A 9,884-nucleotide genomic window follows, 5' to 3' on the forward strand; every position below is an offset into this window, starting at 1 on the left:
ACAATTGAGCAAGACACCATCGAGATCTTTCCAATAGAGTGCATTATTCATAATAAAAAACTTCGCAGCCTTTAATTTCAGGGTCCTACTTCTATTCTTAGCCATTCCAGGTGGTGGTGATAGATTTTGGAGCACATAAACAATGTCCGAATACGAAGGAGAAAGAAGAAAAATTTCTGATACCTGAGCAGGCGAACTTTCGTCATCTTCCTCAGACATAGCAACAATGAGATTAATGTCCAAAGCATGCAAATTTGACTCAGCCATTAATTTGACCAGCCCCTATCCTTTGATGAGGTTTGTTGGTTTGATTTCCACATTATATTCCAACAAAGCAACAATCCATTTACCTCATCTTCCTTCTGGATCTATTTGCACTAATACATCTTTAACAGCAACATTAGGGACATAAGCAACGATGTGGGAATGCAGAATATAAACTCGAAAATCTTTTAATGCCTTTACCAAAGCAAGAGCTTGCTTTTCAATAATATTATACTTTAAAGCTGCATTCCTTATGGTTCTACTAAAAAATGCAATTGATTTCTCTAGCTGGTCTCTTTTCTGCATCAAGACCACTACCATAGTATGATCCGAGGCAAATGAAAACAAAATGAAATCTTGAGTATAATCTAGGCTGATCAAAACCGAAGCTGAAGAAAGGGCCAATTTCACCAAATTGAAAGACTTAATTGCTTCCTCGGTACACTTCACTACACTATCTTTCTTTAACATGTTTGTGATTTACCTTAAATGTTCTACAAGATTGGGCACAAATCGACGTAAGAAATTAATCTTACCGTTGAATGATTGGATCTCCTTTTTACTTCAGGGAAGATCAATTTTCTGAATGGCTTCCACCTAAGCTGGATCGATGTGGATAACCTTATTTGATATAATATGACCGAGAAGCTTGCCTTCATCCATGGCAAACAAACTCTTCTTTGGATTGAGAGATATACCATACTTTCTACACCGCTGAAATAAAATCTTCAAATGATAAAGGTTCTCTTCATCTGAATTAGAAAAAATCGTTAAATCATCAAGATAAACAGCTAAAAAGACATATTTTTCATTAGCAAATGCAATATCCATGGCCCACTGAAAGGTCGCACCAGCATTCTTCAATCCGAAAGGCATCTTGGCATAATGGAAAGTTCCCCACAGAGTAGTGAATGATGTTTTATCTCTGTCATCCTCATGGACTAGAATTTGGTTATAACCAAAATAACCATCAAGTAGCGACATGCAGGATGCTCCAACTACTCATTGAGTATGTGATCCGTCTTGGGCAATGGATAGTTATCTTTCAAAGATACTTTATTTAGATTTCTAAAATCAATACATAATCGAATCTCACCTCTTTTCTTGTGCACGGGCACCAAATTTGAAATCCAATCTGAAAATATTATGGGGATGATTATACCAGCTTTGTACAATTGATTCACTTCCTTCTCTATTGAAGGCAACAACTTTGGATTTATTCTTCTTAACTTCTATTGAAATGGCTTTTGATTTGGCTTGATCGGAATTATATGCTAAATTATAATCGTATCATATGCCTTCAAATCTGAATAGTCTCATGCAAATACATCATTAAATGAAGATAATAAACTGATATACTTTGCTTTTACCTGTGGAGGCAACACCTTTGATAACTTGACCATTCTAGGATTTTCTGCTGATCCAATGTTCACATCCTCAACTCCTTTCTGGGTTGGCACAAGCTCGGTTTTCAGGCTACATCATTTTGATCGAACAACTCCTATAAAGGTATTAGACCTTTAGGAATGACACTGTCTTTGAGCTGCAAAACTTCCATCTGATTGACTTCTATGTCTGTTTCACCATCATCATGCTCCCCATCAATAGAAGTGTCTTTGAATTTACCTTCATTTTGCAGAAAGTCTTCAATTTCTTTATCATATTGAACACCTGCCAATACCTTTGATTATCGGGGACAGTCGGGTGATGTTTCACATGAATCTCAAACTTATTGTTTGAATTCATCAGAATTTTCAAACTACTCGCTGTTGTTGCAAGTGAATCTACAAAAACATTGTGGACACTAGGGACACATGTCAAAGTGTAATCTGGAAACAATCTTAAGATATCTAATACCGCATTGCGGTAGGCCTACATTCGAGGATGCTTAGCTTGGTATTCCCCTTTCACTTGCTTTATAACTAACTCGGAGTCGCCATAGACTAAAATTCTTTTAGTATTTAACTTTTTAAGGATTTTCAAACGAGTAATAAAAAGCCTCATATTCAACCTCATTATTTGAACAGTCAAAAGCCAATTTATATGAACAGACCCTTACATTGTTTGGCACTTTGTTTGCGGAGAAAACAAGGCTGCGTATCCAAATGCCAATTCCAGCACCTTCCCTTCCTACTGTGCCATCAAAATCCACGCTCCACAAGCTGGCTTCCTCCTCTTCCAAATGCTGAAATCCTGTTTGCTCTTTTACTTTTCCCTGTTGTCCATCATTATTTTGCTATTGTCGAAAGGCTGATTGCTTAGCGGTACTATCAAGCCTTTGTCTTTCTTGCTTTAAGACTTCTCTAAAATTTTCAGTGATCTCTGGAATGTCTTCTACTTCAACTACTTGTCTATTTACATCATTAAAGCTATCAGAATATAAAACAAATGATTCTAAATCAGTATGTACATAGTTGATTGGATGATTTACCGATTTCTCCTTGCTAGTGATCATGTACTTCATCTTTTGCTCCTGGTGGAATTTCCTCATCTTACCGAACACGGGAATAGTAGCATAGGAGAAATCAAGTTGCAATATCCCTTTAAGTTTTGCTCCCCAAAATCTAGAAAGAAGCATGCCAAATCTAGAAGGAATATCCACCACAACCACATCCATCAAAAAAAATTTCGCTGGAATCTGATCCAAACTGACCACCAAATCTTTAATAAGGCCAATGCATCTTACTCTACCATAATAAAAAGAATAAATATCATGATATTCTCTGGTGATATCCAAACCCAATTTCTCCATGATTTCCTTGGGCATGATATCATGAGAGGCTCCGGAATCAAACATAGCGTTGTGTAACACATAGTCATGCACCCCAAGGCTAATGTAAAAAGGAGCTACATCACTATCCTGAGAATGACCTTCCAATGTTGGACCAAAGATCAACTCATGTTGATCATCCTCCACGTTTACCATATCAAATAATGGATCTAAATTCAAAATCTTAGACACCTAACCTTTATAGCTACTATTCTTCATCAACTCAGTCAAAGGAATAGATACTTTTAACTTAGCAATTTCATTTTCTAAGTTAAAAAATGATGTTTTCTCTACCTCTTTAGCTAAAACATCCTTATTTTTAGTTTTCTCCTTTGATATACTTGGTTGATTTGATCTTTCATTTGTTGATGGTGTTTTCCTGGTGATAGGGTCAGCTGTCTCTTTTACCTTTTTCTACACAATGGGTGGATCATTGTTTGGTACTGTCGCCTCCCTCCTTTTATGAATTGGATTAATGGGTACATCTCTACTCCTGAGTGAATATTTTTGCTGCTGGGATGTCAAAGCATTCATGTAACCCCTATGATATTCATCAGACTCTTCTTCAAGAGCTGTTTCATTTGCCAAGATGAAATTTTCATCCCTTTGTACAGTTGGGCTCTCTGAATACTCCTCATCTTCAGTGATAAAAATTGGCATATCATCAGGTGTAAAGAAATGATTCTCCTCTCCAATTACATTCTCCTCATCATCTGATTCCGGACCATGTACAAAATTCTGCTGTAAGGGTGTCTCCACTTGCTGTTATGCCGCTTGGTCTTGTGCTCGTTGGTCTCATTGCTCGATTCTGAATTATGGTTGCTGTTGGCCACGAAAGTTTGGATTTATGACTTGTGTTTCAGGCTTATCAACAATTGTGAGCCTACCAAACATCTTTTCAAGCTTACAGAGCACTTGATATGAAGTGGAAGCCTCTTCCTTTATCATTACCTTCTTTTCAGCCTTTGTTCTAGCTCTCTTGGCAAACAAATTTGATTCAACACTGACTACAATTTTCTGCATGTCTTCCAAAGTGGCCAGATCTCTTTCTCTTAATTGATAGGCCATATCAAGATCAAAACCATCTGGAAACTTAATCAAAGCCAGCCCCATAGGTGGCCTTATATCAGCAGGAATTGCATTGTAAACAATATTGAATCTAACACAATAATCTTGGACACTCTCCCCAACGTTCCTCTTGAAGTTTTCATATTCGGAAGGAATTTGAAGAGGGTTCTTCTTTACCTCCCAGTGATCCAAAAACTGTATTTGAAGTGCCTCCAATGAATTGATTGTTATAGCCGGCAATGCTCTAAACCACTTTCTGACCTCACCTCCAAAGGTTTGCACAAACAATCTCATTGTTACATTTTCTACATCGATCTCGTGGAGATCAAAGAAATATGCCATCCTATCCACATGTTGCTGAGCTATGATACCTTGAGGGGTACCATCAAACAATGGAATTTTGCTTTGATAATCAGCGGGCATGTCATCCAAGTTTTGAGGCAACATAAGCGGTGCATATCGAGCAACCATTGTTCTAGGTGGACTTACGACTGGTCTTAGGGATGTAGGATGGGTTAGAGCAGCTCATGTATGAGGTGTATGAGGTGTAGATGGAGGTGAAGAAATTTTTGATGTTTGAGTGGCAGAAGGAGTGGATGGAAGTGACAACACTGCAGATTTCTAATCAGAGATGGAAGGCTGCACGGGAATGGTGGGAATGAAAGGAGGTTCGGTAGGAGTTTTTGAACTAGACGTGATAGCAGATGACCCAAGAGTTGTAGATGCAGACTATAAGAATTCAAGAATGTTTCTAGCCATAATGGAAGCTTGAAGTTTCAAAATATAATCGTTAATTGATCTATTGGCCTTTTCAGTTTCAAGATCTTTGACAAACTCTAGATTTAGGGCAGTAGAACCAACAACACTTTCGAATTTGGTCTCAAACAATGACAGCTCAAATTGTTCATCAAACTCAAGATATTCAAGATACTCAAAAACAACAGGACATGAATGAGATTTTAACACAGGAATCACAAAACTTTCTCGATGAAGGATTCTGAGAATAAGATTGGGATTTTCATACACAGGAGGTGGATCAGGATTAGGATTTGCTCTAGTGTGTCATCTGGAAGCCATTGTGTTAAATTATTCCCAAAATCAAACAAACAAAATCAACTTATTCAACCTATCAGATTCTAAACTCATCATCCAAAAGTCTAGAATTATCTAATGTACTGGGGAAATTTGCAAGTTAGATTCTTCTTCTATAAGACTAGACCAGAGATTGACTGAAGCATCTTTTATCTACTTATGCACTCGCAAAGCAATGTGCAGTTCGAAGGCTACCTGGCATAACTTTAGGCTCCATCTGTAGTTTATAAAACAAAGAACACTAACAAATAAATAATCTTTTTTCCCCAGCGGAGTCGCCACTATGTTATGGCCTAAATCTACCTCAGGCTGAGAAAGGTAGGATCTAGGGTAACATCAAACCACACTTAATGTGGTAGCTAGCCCTACCAGGTCAGGAGAGGGCTCTCTCCTTGTCGATCTCAGAAAATATGGCCTATGAAGCTTGAGATGACTAATGTAATGACTGATTTTAGGCTAGGTATGTGTACAGAGGTGTTTGATTGAATTTGATGATGTTTTGTTGGCTCAAATGTGAAAGGAAAATTTTGATCCGGGGAATGAGGCTCAGTTTTGCAGAGATCTCTATGGGGCAAGGTAGGCAGGTGATTTGGTACTTCAAATTGAGTGAGATGGAAATCTTTTAGACAGGTGAGGAGTTGAAAAGGGCATGAAAACTCAGGGATCCTTTTCAAACAACTGAAAACATACATAACTAAACAAACCCTAGGTAGAGCACTACAATTTCAATGTATTCTACCTTTTATCCTTGTTTGATTTAGTTAAGATGAAGCAAAGAGATATGATGAAATACATAAAACACATGTAGACTTACAATTACAGAAGAAAACACAATACCAAAGCAATATGCCACATGAATCCCATAAAGTGTTGTAAACCACTGGTCTATTCCTTTGCCAAACTACTGAAATGAATATACAATAAGCTCCAACCTTTCCCAAAAGTCCAACCATGCTAATGACTGAAAAATTACAAGATATAGGCAACCAAAAACTCATCCTAGCCTCTAGGGGTCGAGCTCATAAGATTAGGAGCTGTTCCAACAAAATCTAAACTGAGAACTAAAAAGTAAGTGGTGGAAAAATGCTTGACTTACTTGAACACTTGAGGATTGAGAAAATTTGGCAATTTGGATGTTTGTAGGTGAAATTGGGCTTGAAACCCAATGCATCATGCCACAAACCCACTGTGTCATGCCTTCTCTATGTGTCACGCCAGTGTAAGTTTGACACTACAAAGGGTGGCCCAATGCGCCACGCCAGCCCTATGCGCCGCGCCCATGACCCAATGCGTCACGTCCCCAAAACTTGCCTTGGTTGCTGCGATTTTGCTCTTCTTCTCCAACACGACCTTTCTCTTGTCCCCTCTTTATCCTTTAGATGCAAATGAACTTTTTAAACATGAGAAATGGTTTATATACAAAAGATTTTAATTTTTCACTTATCAAAAACCCACTTTGTAATGTTTGCATTTGTCTTACTTTTCAAACTCTGTTTTGGGAAGTTTGCTTTATTTTTGCCTTTAATGAACTGAATGCTTTGATTTTTTGTTTGCCTTGCAAGGGATGGAGTTGCTGAAGCTTGGCAAGGTGACCAGGTTTGCCACTGAAGTTATTACATATGAAAGAACTGAAATTACATCAAATTTATACATAAAAACATAAAATACTTTGTTTTTCCTCAAAACAGGGTTTTGAGAAAAAATCAATCACTGAGTGAGTGATTATGGAAATTACTGTTGCTGAAACTTTATTTGACATCCTCATGAACCTGCTGGCCATTATTGAGCATTTTGAAGACCTTATTGATGAAACCCTAGACCTAATGGGACCTAAAACTCTAAAAATGACTTTTACAGATTTAAAGACAAAAATCGACTGCAGATGCAACAAGAGAATCTAGATGAATGAAAATGGGCCAGCACATGAGGGAACATGTATAATAAGCCACTACCGTCAGATGATCCATGACCCTAATGGAATGCAACTGATCGGGTGAGACACCTAACATGCAATGCAACAAGAGAATTTGATCACTGATAGAGGGATGAAGATACCGACACTAACATTTGCTCCAATGGGGATGGTAGCTCCTTGGAGGTGCCAAGAACTATAGATCTCTGGGAAAGTAGGCAGTTCCTTCATCCATTGGGCTATGGAGTCAATAAATTCGACAAACCAAAACCAAACACTTGACTCAATTTCAGGACTGAAATCTGACTCAAACCTGACTCAATTTCAAGACTGAAATCGACTGAAAGAACTGACTAAAACAATCCAAACCAAAACTGAAATCAAACTTTAGTTTTATAGACTTCAACTTGGGCCCCAAACTGAATGAATGATGACAGTACAAACTTGCAATGAAATAAAATAAACCGGTATGTACAATAATACATATGACAGCAGAAAACATTTTAGAAATAGTACTGTTTGAGCAGCCAACCGTTGACCGGCCCACTTCGAAAATATTCTCAATTCATTTCTTTCAGAAGAAAAGCATTTTGGCCCCCATATGCAGCGATTCTGAAAGGTCCTTTCCAAATATTCTCAAACCTGCCATGCTTACATTTATCTTTGTTTCTCACATCCCATTTCAGCACTATGTCTTCTATTTGAAACTTGTCCACCTTTGCCTTTCGATCATATATTTTCTTGATTCTCTCTTGTAGCTTGAAAGTGTTATGCAAAAAATCCTCTCTAGTCTGCTGTAAATGGATCATTCGATTGATTCTTCGTTTCAAATGATCATCCTCGCTGCCACCTTCCTGCAGAATTTTAACCACCGGGACTACGAGAGAGGTCGGGAATACTGTGTCAACACCATACACGAGCTTGAAAGGGGACATTCCTATAGATTTCTTTTGACTTACTCTGTCTACCCAAAGTGCATTAACTAGCTTTTTGTGCCAACTCTTCTTGTTCATTTCTAGCAGCTTTTTGATATTATTGACCAAGGATTTATTTGAGGATTCTACCAACCCATTGCCTTGTGGATAATATGTAGTTGAGTGCCCCAAAGTAATTTGATATTTATTACAAAAGTCAATCATTCTTTTAGATTTAAAAGTTGTTGCATTATTAGTGATCAACTTGTTTGGACAGCCAAAACGAGACAAAATATTGTTTTCAAGAAATGAAATGATTACCGAATCAGTGGCCTGCCTAGTGGGAATCACCTCAATCCATTTGGTAAAATAGTCTGTCGCTGTGAGGATCCACTTGTGATGCGCTGAATAAATAGGATGAATCTCACCAATGAAGTCCAAACCCCATTGCTGAAATGGAGCACTTACTTCAATCGGCTTGAGCGGTAAAGGCTACAATTTTCTCCTACCTTGAAAAATCTGACATTCATGGTAGCTTGTAATAGTTTTGTACACATCAGCAAAGAGAGTTGGCCAATAATATCTCGCTCTCAAAATTTTGTTGGCTGTTGTCTTCCAGAAAAGATGACCTCCACAATCTCCCTTGTGAAAGTCTTCCATAACCTGTTTTGCCTCTTCTTCAACTAAATAATTGAGCAAGACACCACCGGGATCTTTCCAATATAGTTCATTATTCATAATACAAAACTTGGCAGCCTTTAATTTTAGGGTTCTACTTTTATTCTTAGCCATTCCAGGTGGTGGTGACAGATTTTGGAGCACATAAACAATGTCTGAATACCAAGGAGAGAGAAGAAAATTTTCTGATACTTGAGCAAGCGAACTTTCGTCATCTTCCTCGGACATAGTAGCAATGAGATTAATGTCCAAAGCATGCAAATTTGACTCAGCCATTAGTTTGGCTAGCCCCTGTCCTTTGATGAGCTTTGTTGGTTTGATTTCCACATCATATTCCAACGAAGCAGCAATCCATTTGCCTCGTCTTCCTTCTGGATCTGTTTGCACTAATACATCTTTAACAGCAGCATTAGGGACATAAGAAAGGATGTGGGAATGCAGAATATAAACTTGAAAATCTTTTAATGCCTTTACCAAAGCAAGAACTTGCTTTTCAATAATATTATACTTTAAAGCTGCATCCCTTATGGTTCTGCTGAAAAATGCAATTGGTTCTCTAGCTGCTCTCTTTTTTGCTTCAAGACCACTACCATAGTATGATCCAAGGCAAATGAAAACAAAATGAAATCTTGAGTATAATCCGGGGTGATCAAAACTGGAGCTGAAGTAAGGGCCAATTTCACCAAATTAAAATATTTAATTGCTTCCTCGGTCCACTTCACTACACTATCTTTCTTTAACATGTTTGTGATTTCCATTAAATGTTCTGCAAGATTGGGCACAAAGCGACGTAAAAATTCATCTTACCGTTGAATGATTGGATCTCCTTTTTACTTCGGGGAAGATCAATTTTCTGAATGGATTCCACCTGAGCTGGATTGATGCGGATGCCCTCCTTTGATATAATATGACCGAGAAGCTTGCCTTCATCCATGGCAAATAGACTCTTCTTTGGATTGAGAGATATACCATACTTTCTACACCGCTGAAATACAATATTCAAATGATAAAGGTGCTCTTCATTTGAATTAGAAAAAACTATCAAATCATCAAGATAAACAACTAAAAAGACATGTTTTTCATTAGCAAATGCAATATCCATGGCCCGCTGAAAGGTTGCACCAACATTATTCAATCCGAAAGGCATCTTGGCATAATGGAAAGTTCCCCACGGAGTAATGAACAC

This window comes from Pinus tabuliformis, chromosome 7 (genome assembly GCF_031772625.1).
Source record: "Pinus tabuliformis cultivar Carrire ecotype Pingquan chromosome 7, CPIR1, whole genome shotgun sequence".
Taxonomy (NCBI): domain Eukaryota; kingdom Viridiplantae; phylum Streptophyta; class Pinopsida; order Pinales; family Pinaceae; genus Pinus; species Pinus tabuliformis.